This window comes from Ciconia boyciana, chromosome 6, assembly GCF_034638445.1.
Source record: "Ciconia boyciana chromosome 6, ASM3463844v1, whole genome shotgun sequence".
In the NCBI taxonomy this organism is placed as follows: Eukaryota; Metazoa; Chordata; class Aves; order Ciconiiformes; family Ciconiidae; genus Ciconia; species Ciconia boyciana.
Window position 1 is genome coordinate 26215312 of NC_132939.1, and position 12236 is coordinate 26227547.

At 44.0% G+C, this 12236-nt stretch overlaps 1 protein-coding gene across 9 annotated transcripts in view; it reads left to right on the plus strand.

Annotated features, from left to right (window-relative positions):
- The window catches only part of TSPAN18 (tetraspanin 18), a 169991-nt gene that overhangs the window by 31306 nt on the left and 126449 nt on the right, over positions 1–12236 (plus strand). For 4 of the 9 annotated variants that reach the window (XM_072865001.1, XM_072864989.1, XM_072864992.1 and 1 more), the window contains one exon: positions 3558–3788. The exons of 4 other annotated variants lie outside the window; for them this stretch is intronic. The gene's annotated coding sequence lies outside the window, so the exon portion shown is untranslated. Of the gene's footprint in view, positions 1–2670; positions 2755–3557; positions 3789–12236 lie in introns of those variants that run through there. One more of the 9 variants, XM_072864990.1, reaches the window with a different exon arrangement.

The window sequence follows — 12236 nt, forward strand, 5'->3', positions numbered from 1 at the left end:
CCCTGGCTTGAAATTCCTCTATGTGTCACTGGTCCTTCAGTCTATCTCTGGAACATGTCCTCAGTGTACTACAGACACAGCTGTCTTCAGGCAAGGCACCATCCCTCCAGACCTTGCGGCAGCGTTGTCCAAGCCCTCTCACACTTGTGCTGTCTCTGATCCTCTTTTACCAGGCTTTTCTTGTGAACCACCAGAAAGTCTACCTAAGATGTGCTGCCTGGCTTATGTTATTCTCCATTGGTGCCCCAAAGCCAAAGGGAGCCCGGATCTCTGAGCGTTTGGCCTTTTCCACTGCTCCCCCAGCACATCTCTGCTGGGGCCTGTTGGGTAGGGCCACCCCCTCTGCCTCTCCTCTGTCTCCCTGTCCCATGTGCTGGCAGGGGTCGTGCCCGGTCTCTGCTGGCTAAGAGAAGATGGGGCATGGGACACGTCTGAATAGATGTCGGGAGTGTCCAGCGATTTCTGACAACCTCAGCTCGCTGTTTGGCACACAGTGTTAGAGGAGGGGTCCCAAACAAGTCTGCGCTGTCTATGATGGCAATCATGGGTGCAGCGTCTGTGGCTGTGCTGATCTGCCAGCAAGATGGCTCCCTTCTCCTCATCATAGCTGTGTTTTGGGCAAGTCAGGTAGGGAATCCCCCTTTGACGTGGGATTTCTTCTTGGTAGCATGCATCCTAGGACAGATGTAGCTGATCAGTGGGCCCCATAAATGGGAGTGCTGACAACTTTCCTGTGGTATGAAGGAAAAATCTTCATGTATGGAGTGGCTGAAGTGATTCAGAGCCCTCCAGGCAAGGTGCTGTGGTGTCTTCTGTGGTGGCTTACAGAAGTGCTTTAGCTAGTATGGTTTGTCCAGACTGCACGTGATGGTGCTGTGTGTGCATCACTGTGCGTGGGGAAAATGGTACGAGTCAAGGTCACACAAACTTTCTTCCCTAGGACTCCACTGCGGCGCTCTCCCACTTTCCCTAAGGGTCACCAGTGGGGACGGCCACAAAACCGGCCCAAAAAAGCACTGTCGAGGCACTGTAAGGGTCTGTTTGATGCAGGCCCCACTCCCCGGTACTCTCTGTTCTGCAGGGTGTCAGACTCCCCTCTCCTCTCGCAGACCAGATGGGATCCTGATGATTCCCTGATTGTATTTGTGGGTAGGCTGAATCGGAGGGAACACATGCAAAGGACAGTGTCTGAGTAGATTAGGGCCGTTTCAATCCATTTGTTTTCAAATACACCATGTTTGGTTTGGGCCATGTGGGGCTTGTTTGATAAAGGAAGAACCATACTAATTGAATTCGCTGGGTCAGTGGCAGTTCACCGGGGGGGAGGGCAAGGACTCTGCCAGAGGGATCCGCTATTAGGCAGGAAACTGCAAGAGCTTGGCTTTTCATCCTGGCAAAACTCATGGGTCCTGATCCCCCAGTGAGCCTCACGTGACAGTGGGAAGCCCACTGCCTAAGAAACTCACTGCATCATAAAGGCTTTTGCCTGTTGCAGGAGGATAAAATGAGCTCAGCCTATGTCTCTGAGCTGCAAGTCCAGTTTGTTGGTGGTGAGGGAAGGACCAAAGCTAGCTGAAGAAAACTGCTTAACCATTTCAGAGCCAGTCCCTTCTCCTTGCAAACCTTACCAAAAGGAGCCTGGTGAGCAACAGCAGCTCCCCTTCCAGACTCCCTTAGCACAAAGGCTCTGTATCCCTGCACTAGTTGTGGAGAGGGTGAGCCAGTGAATGGAGAAAATCAGGCAAATAGGGAAGATAAAAAATGAATGAGTGTCTCTACCGCAGACTGGAGATGGGATCACTATGACTAGAAGCAAGAGGTGATGCAAATAATTATAAAAAAAAAATCAGTGAGGATAGCAGCTTTCATTTATCTGCTGGAAATTGCCACAGGCTATGTTCAAGGGCAAAATCTATGGCTCTGCGTGTGTGTTCTAGTAGGGAATATTCTATCTGCCCCAGTAACCTCTCTTAATAGTCCCCACTGGCTTCAGGGAAGGCTGGCAGTGTTGACTGAGCACGACTCTAGTCTGATGTGATTGCCCTACAAATGGGAGGCGAGTGGAGGAGCAATGGGGAGTCCCTAATTACTTCCACAGAATATAAAACCGTGATGGCTTTGACAGCTTCTGGAGCTGAGAGCAGTATTCCACTGCCTGGCACACCTCATGTCAGAGAACAGCTGGCTGTAGTCCCACCTCCATCAACACCACCATCAGCGCTCTGGGAGGAAAGGGAGAAGTAGGAACATATGAACAGTGTGACATTTGATGGAGAAATTGCCTATTAGCTACAGCAGGACTGGCCTTACAGATCCTGAGGCTCTGACACTACCTGAATTTCAGTGAATAGCTATGCCTTTCCTCCTTGGCCTGTGATTTGTGCTCTGTACCTAATGCTCCTGTGAAAGACACAGCCTTACATGTGTAGAGAGGATGTCTTGTTATTGTGAAGTCACACTAGAATGTGAGGACGTTGGTCACCCATTCAGTGGGGACTCAGCCTCATTAAAGTGGTGGATTCAATTAATCTTCAGGACAAATCCTGGAAGATGGCAAGTCATAAGTCTGTACTCCTTTTCCTCCTCCATAGTTGCCCTTTATAGTGATCCTCCTAAAGGAAGCAAGCTTTAATGAACATGCCTGATTGATGAGGAAACCCATTGTGAACAGAAAAACAACAGTTCCTCCTGCCTACTTTGGGAGCTGTTCCGTCTTCCTCAGGTACACTGGCATATTCCAGTGCAAATATACAGGTAGGGATAAATTGCTTTGGTGTAGTTTTATCTTGGGTTCAAGTGATATGTTATGACAAAGCATTTGTATCACCTAATGGTGTCTGCAAAGCATTGTTGAGGCAGAACTGCAATATGTGCAGCAAATGTTGGTGTAGATATGGCCCAGTAGCTATCATGATGAAAGATAGTGGAAACTGGCTGGTACCTGCTGTTTGGAGAGCACTTCAGTGCAGTCTCTAGAAGCAGCAGTTGTTCCCACGTGATAGGATTAGTGGCTGCTGGAACCCGAGATCAGGGTGCTATAGGAAGAGGGTCTTGCTATTGTTCTGAAGAAATTATTTTAGTAACATTTACTCTCTGGAGACAGACAGGAATGCTCATGTCATCCATGTGTTTAACTGGTTTGTTGTTTTTTCCTACAGTAAAGGATTATTGCTAATTTCACTGACCGAAATTAAACTAAACCACTGAATTCATGCAGCCTCTTGAATATATATAAAAATCTCATTCTGAATCTCACAGTTTGGATGCATCTCTAATGTAGTGGAGTTACTTTAGTCTTTACTGAAATGCAGCTTCCTTTGAGTGAATCATGGTAGACTGGCAAAGCAGTGTTAAATGTTAATGTTAAATGACACTCTGGCAGGAAGTAAAGAGGATAATATTTCACTGAAGGAAAATTGCAGGAAGTCAGTAGAATGTCTGTTATCTTAGCTGGAGCTGGCATTTGGCCTGGTTACTAAAGATAACACCTTTTTTTGCCTCCAAGACTTGTCGCTAGCTGCTTTATGACCATGTATCTTGATTTACATCTCACTCAGAACACCTCCAGCTGCAGAGCATCACCACTGCCTGGGGGTGACTCAAGGTTTCTCAACAGCACGGACGAAGTTGAATTTTTCAGCCCCCAAGATGAGGGACTGGCACAAGACTGCTTTTTCCACAGACAAGAGTAGCGGGAAGGGTGCAACTGTAATTGCAGGCTGAAGAGGAGAGCACTGGGGAACTGGGATTGCTACAACTACTGCTGCCAGACACCTGAGAGAGATCAGGTAAGTGACTGCTGCATCTGTTCCGAATAACCCTGACTTCTGTCTGAACAGCCGCAGCCACCGCCAGCCTGCCTTTCCAGAGCTCCCGCAGAGACTAAGTAGGCAGCACGCTGCCCCTGAGCACGCTGCTGTCCTAGGCAACTCTCTGTTTTGCTTATTTCTATGACTGGCATCACACTGAAGTTGTGAATTCTCACCTGGCGTAAAAGAAGAAAATCACATCTGACTCATAGCAATTGTTGAGATCTGGGTTTATTTTCCACGGCCTAGTCAGTGTTAGAAGCTGCTTAATTTCCAGGACCTAACGGGACTGCTGCCCCAAAAAGATAAGTGCAAAATGTGCACAATGATCAGTTGCATGTTTCTGATAATTTTTATCAGGAATAGGAAACAGTTAATTTTAGAAATTGTTGATTATGGATGGAGGTGTATTTTGTGAATTGCACGCTGGCTGTCATGCTGAGCACTAAGGAAATACCACTCTTGCTTCATAAATGGTTGATGGGGTTACCAGAGAAAGTTACTTGTCAAGGGACATGCATTTACTCTACAGCTTGAAAAGTAAAAAGGTTATATCTCCAGCTGATATTCTTGTAAATCAATTTATGACGAAGTCCCTGCTGACTTTGACAGGCTGCAATGTGAGCTTACAACTTCTCTTGGTGGCTGAGGGAAGTTGCCTCATTTCTACCACAAAGATCTCTTGTGACCTTGATAGCAGCTCATCTTGGATGACTGATTACGAAGAGTTTAGAAGTAGATGTTTTGCTGCTTTGGTATTCTTGTTCACACTCCTCTTCTGAACCCTTTTCCTAGTTTCCTTGAACTTCTCTCTCTGTGTTGCCAAAACATCATGTGTGCATCTGGGAGGCATTCCAACTTCCAATTGCAGAAGTGGGTCACTCCTCATACACGCACATTTACGGTCTTTTGCAGATGCCCAGGCTCTAAGCATAGCACTAGGAGAACCTAAGAAGTGCTGCCATAGCCTGTTGCTTTCAAAGATTCACAGTATTGCCAGCCGGCATTAATTCTTACATTTGTTCTCTCTGACTGTCTGTCTACAAAAAGAGATCTTGTAATGATCGCCCAGCTAAGGATGAATTATTAATTTGAGATGCTGAAGGAGATTTGTGTCAGAGCCTAGCTTTGGATGGGTGACTTGCACAGAGCTTAAAAGCATCTCTCGCTCATCTCCCTGCCTCATTCTGCATTCTGTGCCATTTCTCTCACTGCCTCAGGGCAGAATGTTTCAGAAAGTTGGAGTGGGAATATTTTTATTCATCCTGTTACATGAAGTTAATCTCGTGTAGCAAAGCAGCTGTGTAATGTTTTGTATTAAATCTCATGTCTTCCCTTGGGTGTGATTAAAATTCAGGTGAAGGGTTTTTTTAATTTTATTTTATTTCCCCACTCCCAATGCTCTCAAGGGGCCATTAGGCTTCATTCTTAATAGCTTGCCATCCCTGTGCCTCTGCTGGTCCTGCTGCACACACAACTGCACTTCTCTGACTGATGAAGGGTGAAGGCTCTTTAGTGACTCGTGCACATGCTGCACATTAGTGAAGCCATTTCTAGCCCAGGTGAAGGGATGGCTGCTCCCTGGCACATTGAATAAAGCCTTGGTTGGCAAATTCTCTGTTTGCCTAATTATAGCCCTGGAACACAGCAAATCCCAGATGGAGGGAGACCAGCTGCTCTATCGGTACCCTGGGCTTCCCAAAACTATTGCTTCATTTCAGTGGCTGTTTCCAAGAAAGGCAGAGTTTCCATTCTCATCCTTTCTAACATGCCATTGCTTCTGCTTGAGACAGAGGTATTTGCCCCCATTCTGTCAGATTAAAGAGAAAAGCCCCTTCTGTCTGTCTCTGACCCGCCCCTCCCGACTCACTCTCTGCTTTGTGTCTTTATCTGTGGAACAAAAATGAGATCACCCGGAGGACAACATAGAGACCGGATAGTGAGTGAGTGAGGGGTTATCACAGGGATACATGGGGGAAAGTAAAGAATTAGAGTGAAAGTCCTACAGAGAACACAACAGGGCTGGAGACAGTGAGAGAAAATGAGCCTAGAGAAAAGAAGAGGAGATGAAAGCAGGAGAGAGGCTGTGAAACATGTACTGAGAAGGAGGAAGATGGAGATGTACAGACTGGATTGCAGACTGCACAGAAGGAGCTAACCTGAGGGCTTGCACTGCTTCTTATCCTCTGCACCACCTCTACTAGAGCAATTGAAACTGTCTTAAAAGCAGTGCTGCAGAAGTGGTTTGGGCAAACACCTGTTCCCCTCTAAACTCCTTACTCTTGACTCAGCTGTACTTTTCATGATTTCAGAAAAGTCCAGCTAACATTTTCTTCTTAATTTTTTTAACTTTCACAGCCACTTCTGCAATTTGTTATCACAGCCGGGATCACAAGTGCCAAAACATGGCATGAAAGGCTGCGCAAATGGGCTGGTTACAACAAGGGGGAGGAGAAGGAGGCTTCAGAGCCTTTGCCAGGCTTTCCATACTTCTCAGGTTTCAAGGGTTTGCTGGACTTAACCTTCTAGTAGACTGGAAGAGTGTCTTGGGGATCTTTCAAACCGAATCTAGATTCTGGATCCTTCTCTGAGGGTGGTTCAAAAAAACAGGAAACAAGGAGATGCTCCTTTTCTCTTGCTTTGTAAGCTTTTGTGATGTATGTACAATAAGTTAATCTCAGTAGGTGGCTAAGAGCTACTTAGCTAAGAGAATGTGTCCTTGGCATTATTTCATTGAAATCAGTCTAGTAAAAGCAGGGGGGGAGTTGGCTCCAACCTTTAATAAATCCACAGTTTATCTCTTCCTGATAGGAAACAGCAGCTAGTAACTCACAATGTTGTTTAAAACATTCACAGCAGGTATCAGTCAGATAAGGGACTCACATAGTTCCAACGTGTGTTCCACAGTGACCTGCAAGAATCCATATTTTCAAGCTGTAAAATAACCATATTTGTACAACAGTCGTTCCAACTAATGAGTGTCCAGACAGTGAAAGGGTTTTAATCTTCAGGTAAAGAAACCTCATGTCTGAAGTAGCTGACAGAGGTGCAATCATGTGGTTTGATCACAGGTTAGGAGCCCTAAATTCTAATCCTGATGCCCACTTGGGGAAATCACTGAATATTCCTGGCATTCATTTGCTCTCACTTGTAAAAATGGGAGGGTGATTAATTAGTGCCTGGTGAAGGGTGCACAAGGACCATTCATTTTATTACTACATTTTTAAGAACAACTGATCTTAACCTAGCACCAAGTCTGCCTCAATCCCACCATGCAGCATGCAGCAATTTCACAGCTCCTATAGCCAGCATGGATGCTCTATGACAGAAGAACAGGGCTGCCTTACGCACACATGCACAGAAGGACTCTTGAGACTGAGGAAAAAGAAGCAAAACTTGTGCAGTTTTGTTTCTGCCCTGGCTGTGTGTATGCTTGGAAGGGGGGTGAATGACAAGTGAAAAGAGGTCTGCAGAGAAGTACTGTCTTTTATTAAAGAAAGTAGCATAACTAAGAAAAAATAGAGAAGCTTCTGGGAACAAAAGAAAGCTGTGTACTTTTCGACAGCTATCCCAATGAGGTTATAGTATCATCACCATCCAATCATTGCTTCATGGACTAGTTAGGATATAACATCTCCATCTGTCACTGGAGATTGGTCCAGGTCTTTAAAGCTATACCCCACTTAAGGCACTGAATTTGATAATGAAAAATTCTGGGATCATGTGTGATGTCCAGCAACCTTTACACCATGCAAACTGAGTGCCAGTCATAACACTCCAAGTCATTGACACTGCGGTGGCATTTTACAGCCTTCTTGCAGTCATTTTACACAGCCATGAGTGTTTATCCCAGTGTTTAGACAGCAGACAGTCCAACTTTCTGGATTTAATAAAATTCTATTGTACATGATACCAGGAAAAACTTGACGTCTTTCCATGCCAAAGGTCATAATTGCAGCAATCTCCCAGCTAACCTGGTAGTGGCCATGTAAACGAACTTCTGCAGAATGGAGAATAGTTTTGCCATAGGACACCATGCTACCTCCTTTCACCTAAGGACCCAGTGGGATATGACATGTTCTGATGACGTGCTGTTTTGTTTCTCTCCTTAACCATGTTACATGTGCTTCAGAAGGATTTGCTTGGATAGGACCTTCTCCCAGGTTCAAGGGGAGCTATCACCACTTTGCTGGCTAGGGATCCCTTTCTACATATAGACATTAGAATCCTTTGCTTCAGTTGGCTCTCTGGAGGGAGTCATTTGAGGAGAAGGGAAGCAGTGAAATAGTTTGATGAATGGCATCAACTTGCATCCCCCAGGAGGATTCCATATGTTTTTAGCAGATGTTTAACAAGTTACGGCAACACAACTGGCTGTGTTGAAACAAATTGCAGGGTGACCATCTAACTGTTGTCAGAAGTGAAGTTTTCAACACTTCCATCTGCCCCCTGGCAGTTACTCCTTTTCTCTGTAGATATCTGTGAACTACGTACCATATCTTTGTCAGAAAAATAATGAAGAACTCTAACTGTGCAATAAAGTGTTATTTAATTGGAACATCTCAAGGAACAATAAACCCTGAAGCTATGTTTGTTAGCTTTCTTTTTTTTGAAAGGAGAAAGGTTCTTTGTAAATTCTTATGAGAATACAAATAGCTTCAGAATTTTAGTGTCAGCTGGAGTATTAAAAGTGCATTTGAGCCTCCTCCCTTGTGTTATAAGAGAAATGCAAATGCCAAGAAGTGTCAAAACATTTGAAGATAGATGTGTGGATGAGTAAGGCACTTGTCTGGGATCCAGGATCTCCTAGCTCATGTCCTGGAGTTGCCACAGACCTCTAGTACTTCTTCAGCATTCATTCTTTGTGCCTCAATTTCCTGTTTGTAAATGGAGATAACTGTTCCTCTGTATTTGTCTCTCTTGTCATATTTAAATGTGTAGGGGAAAGGGACTGCAGGGTTTCTGATACAATGGGGGCCTCCATTTTGCTTGTCCTTAGTGAAAATTACTAAAAAGATTGTGGGAAACAAAGTTTGTTTCCATGCAGGGTTCAAGAAGTACAGAAAAAGCTCAGCTGCAAATTTGAGAGGAAATATGAACGTTGAGAACTTTCTCAAAGGATGTGCAGTTGGAAATCTTGGGGTTTTGGCATAAGCTCCATTTTAGGAAACTTAAGAAAAAAAAGCAAACAGTGGACAGGCTATTTTCTGGTTTTTTTTCAGTTCAGTAATATACAGCATTATCTGTTGTTAGCAGTGGAGATGCCTATCATCTTAAATATGTTGATTTTATTTTAAAAGTATCCCTTCAATGCTGAATATTAAAATTATTACAAAGAATTCTCTTAATTGAGATTTTTCTGGGCAGAGTCCAAGGGTTCATTCCATCGTTGCTTCTTGAGTTTTCGTTTTAGGCACTACTGCCAGTTCTTTTGTGTAATCTTGCGACTTCAAAGACAAGGAAGGAGGGAGATGGGCAGGAAAGCATTTAGGAAAATTATGTCTACCTATTTGAGTATCTCAATGAGCATGAAGTGGTGTTCATGGATTGGATAATCTTAAGAAGAGCATGTCTTTTGCCCTAGAAGCCTGCTTCCCATCTTGTGGTCTGTGAGTCTGAGAGACGTGAGATGGTCATATGTGAAATGATGACAAAACATGCTTTTTCGCTTCAGAAAAACATACATGTATGTTACCACGTGATCAAGTAAATATGAAAACAAAGTTGGGCAAAATAAATCTGTAAATTAATATTCAAAATGCAGCTTAGTTCTTGATTAAAAAAAAAAAATTACCATGGCAGATCTGCATGTGAGCCTGTGATTTTTTTTTTCTCCAAAATGTTAGTTGTTGCTTGGATGAAAATGATTGGGAAATGCTGATATTGACAAAGAAACCAACTCACAAATAATTTAGCTTCAGTTTTCCCAGCTGAGCCTGGGAAAGCAAAACTGGGTTGAAAAATACACTGGCAAGGTTTTAATTATGATTTTAATAATGAAGCTTGAACAAACCTCTCTCTACCAGTATATCAACTGCCCCCTCATGCTGTTTTCCCAGGTCTGATGGAGGAGCCCTGGGAAAGCAGTCTGTTAGCAGATGAGAGAGCATACTGATCAGTGTAACTTCAGTCAGCACTACAAGGGCTTGACATTTTGGAAAAACAAGATCGCTTACTCTGCTGTCTTTATCTGGGAGCAGGTGATCAGGTTCAGACAGTCAGTTTGTCATCTTAAGCTCTTTGTGGCTAAGACCTTGTTTGTTTTGCACTCTCAGAAGTGCCATTCAGTCTCATGGCAGAGTTAATAACACTGTGTGATTTCTACTGAGCACAGATTGCTCCTAGAATGTGCCATGTTTATCTGGAAATAGACTGGTACTCAGGTTCCAGCACGCAGATGCCAGAGAGTTTGCTTCTGCCCATCTGCCTCGGCAATGAGCTGGGCTGTGTGTCAGTCCAGCTCTAGGAACCACAGCCAAGCTGGATCATGGCTAGATTCCTGCTTTATCCGCCTTCACAGCAAATTGGGAAAGACGTTAGTAGAACTACTGCGAGAAAACAATAGGAAAAGAAAGGGAGCAGTCTGAAGGCAAAGGAAGTGGGAGGAAAGGTGGGGAGGCCAGGGAAGGAAGCAACAGGGAACCTGTGAAGTTGAGAACTAAGATGTGAAGCACAGACAGGAAAGGGTTCATAAGGAATGGGTTAGCTGTATGGAGTGAAATTCAATTATCTCAAAATCCATACAGTTACACCAGCAAGGAAGCTGCCCCGATTTGTTCATGGCTTCCCAACACTGCAGTTTCTGCTTCTGAAAACTCAAGCCTATCAGAAGTGTAACGGAGAGACTCTTTGGATTATGATACAAATGATGTAATATTCAAGGGACAGACCCTTCAGACAGTGGGAGGGCTGCAGCTCTAGGCACTTCTGAAACAGGAGAAAGTGGCTTCAGTGTTTTGGGCTAAACCACAGAACTATTTCCTTGTTCTGATTTCATTTCAGTGATGTATTTATCAGAAAACAAGTGAAACAGCCCTCTCGCAAGTTTATCTATGGTAAAATTGGTTTTACCCAAGGTTGCTATTATGCTTTAAGTTTACAGAGGATATACTTTATCCTTGACACATAACAAAGAATGTAAACCCCAGCTTTAAATGCAAAACTCAAGTCAGTGCTGGCAGGGATTCACAAAGCAGTTCCTTCATGACAGTGAAAGCACTATAAACTCGGGAAGCTCATTTTCAATAGTGGCCCCTTAAATTGCACAGTTGAGCATGTAAGAGCACTATTGTGTCTATGCGAGCATGTGGAAGATTTGAAAGCTGAGGTCACATATAGTTGACTTTTGTTCATTTACAAAACAGTTTCATAGAATCAGGATGGAAAACAGAAAACACACACAAGTCTTAGGATACATTGCCCTGTACTTTTTTCCAAAATATCAGAATAATGATGTCACTGGAGGGGGGGGGGGGGGGGCAGTTGTTGGAAAAATGCCAAGAGTGTCCCTGATGAGGAAGGGATCTTGTCTATAGACTCTGGAGCTGTTTAAAACTGTGATGTTTTGGGCAGGACTAAGCGCGCTCAGTTTCCTAGAAACCCTCTGCATGAGATCTGTGCATTAGGCCACAAAACAGGGGTAGGAGTCGGGCGGCCAGAGAGATACACACACATTTTCATGGTTTATTCACCAGGTACAGAGCAAAATTGCCTGGTGTGTGGGTTCATGAAATGGTCCTGTGACAGTGCAGGGGTAAATGTGTGAGATTGTTATGGGGGAGTGCAGAGGGAGGACCAACGGAGCCCAGTTTGACAGGTCTGCAGAGCACAAATGTAATGTCTGCCTGAAAGAACCATGATCTGCTGCTCAAGGGGTATGACAAGCCAGCCTCCTGGAAAATAGCACTCTGAGTCCTTTGCAAAGGAATCAAATGAGGAACAAGGCTATTATCTCGTGTCAAACTGTGTCTAATAAAGAAATGGAAATCCCCTACTCTGCCACAAAGACCAAGGAGAGGTAGGATCATGCTGTGACACAAATAAATGAATAGTGAAACAGAAATGGAAAAACATGGGGCCAAACAGTACAAGAAAATCTCAGACCTTGAAATGATTGCCTGTCTTAAGCAATAAGCTATAACAAAACATACGTTACAAATATGATCTGGTTGTGTAATCTAGTTTTGCTATTACACAGAAATGGATTTGGGACCATAACTGTTAAATTCTGTGTGTATCTCCCTATTTTTATATCACATTAGGAAAAAAAGAAAGCCAACGCCAACAAATATCTGCACCTGGGGAGCCTTGTAACTGTTCATTACCAGATATATGAGGCATTAGCAGAGATATTTACACAGAGATGCTGGCGCATCTTTTTTTCCTTTGCACTGCACTGTTAGACACTCGTGTTGTCTCTTGTTCTTC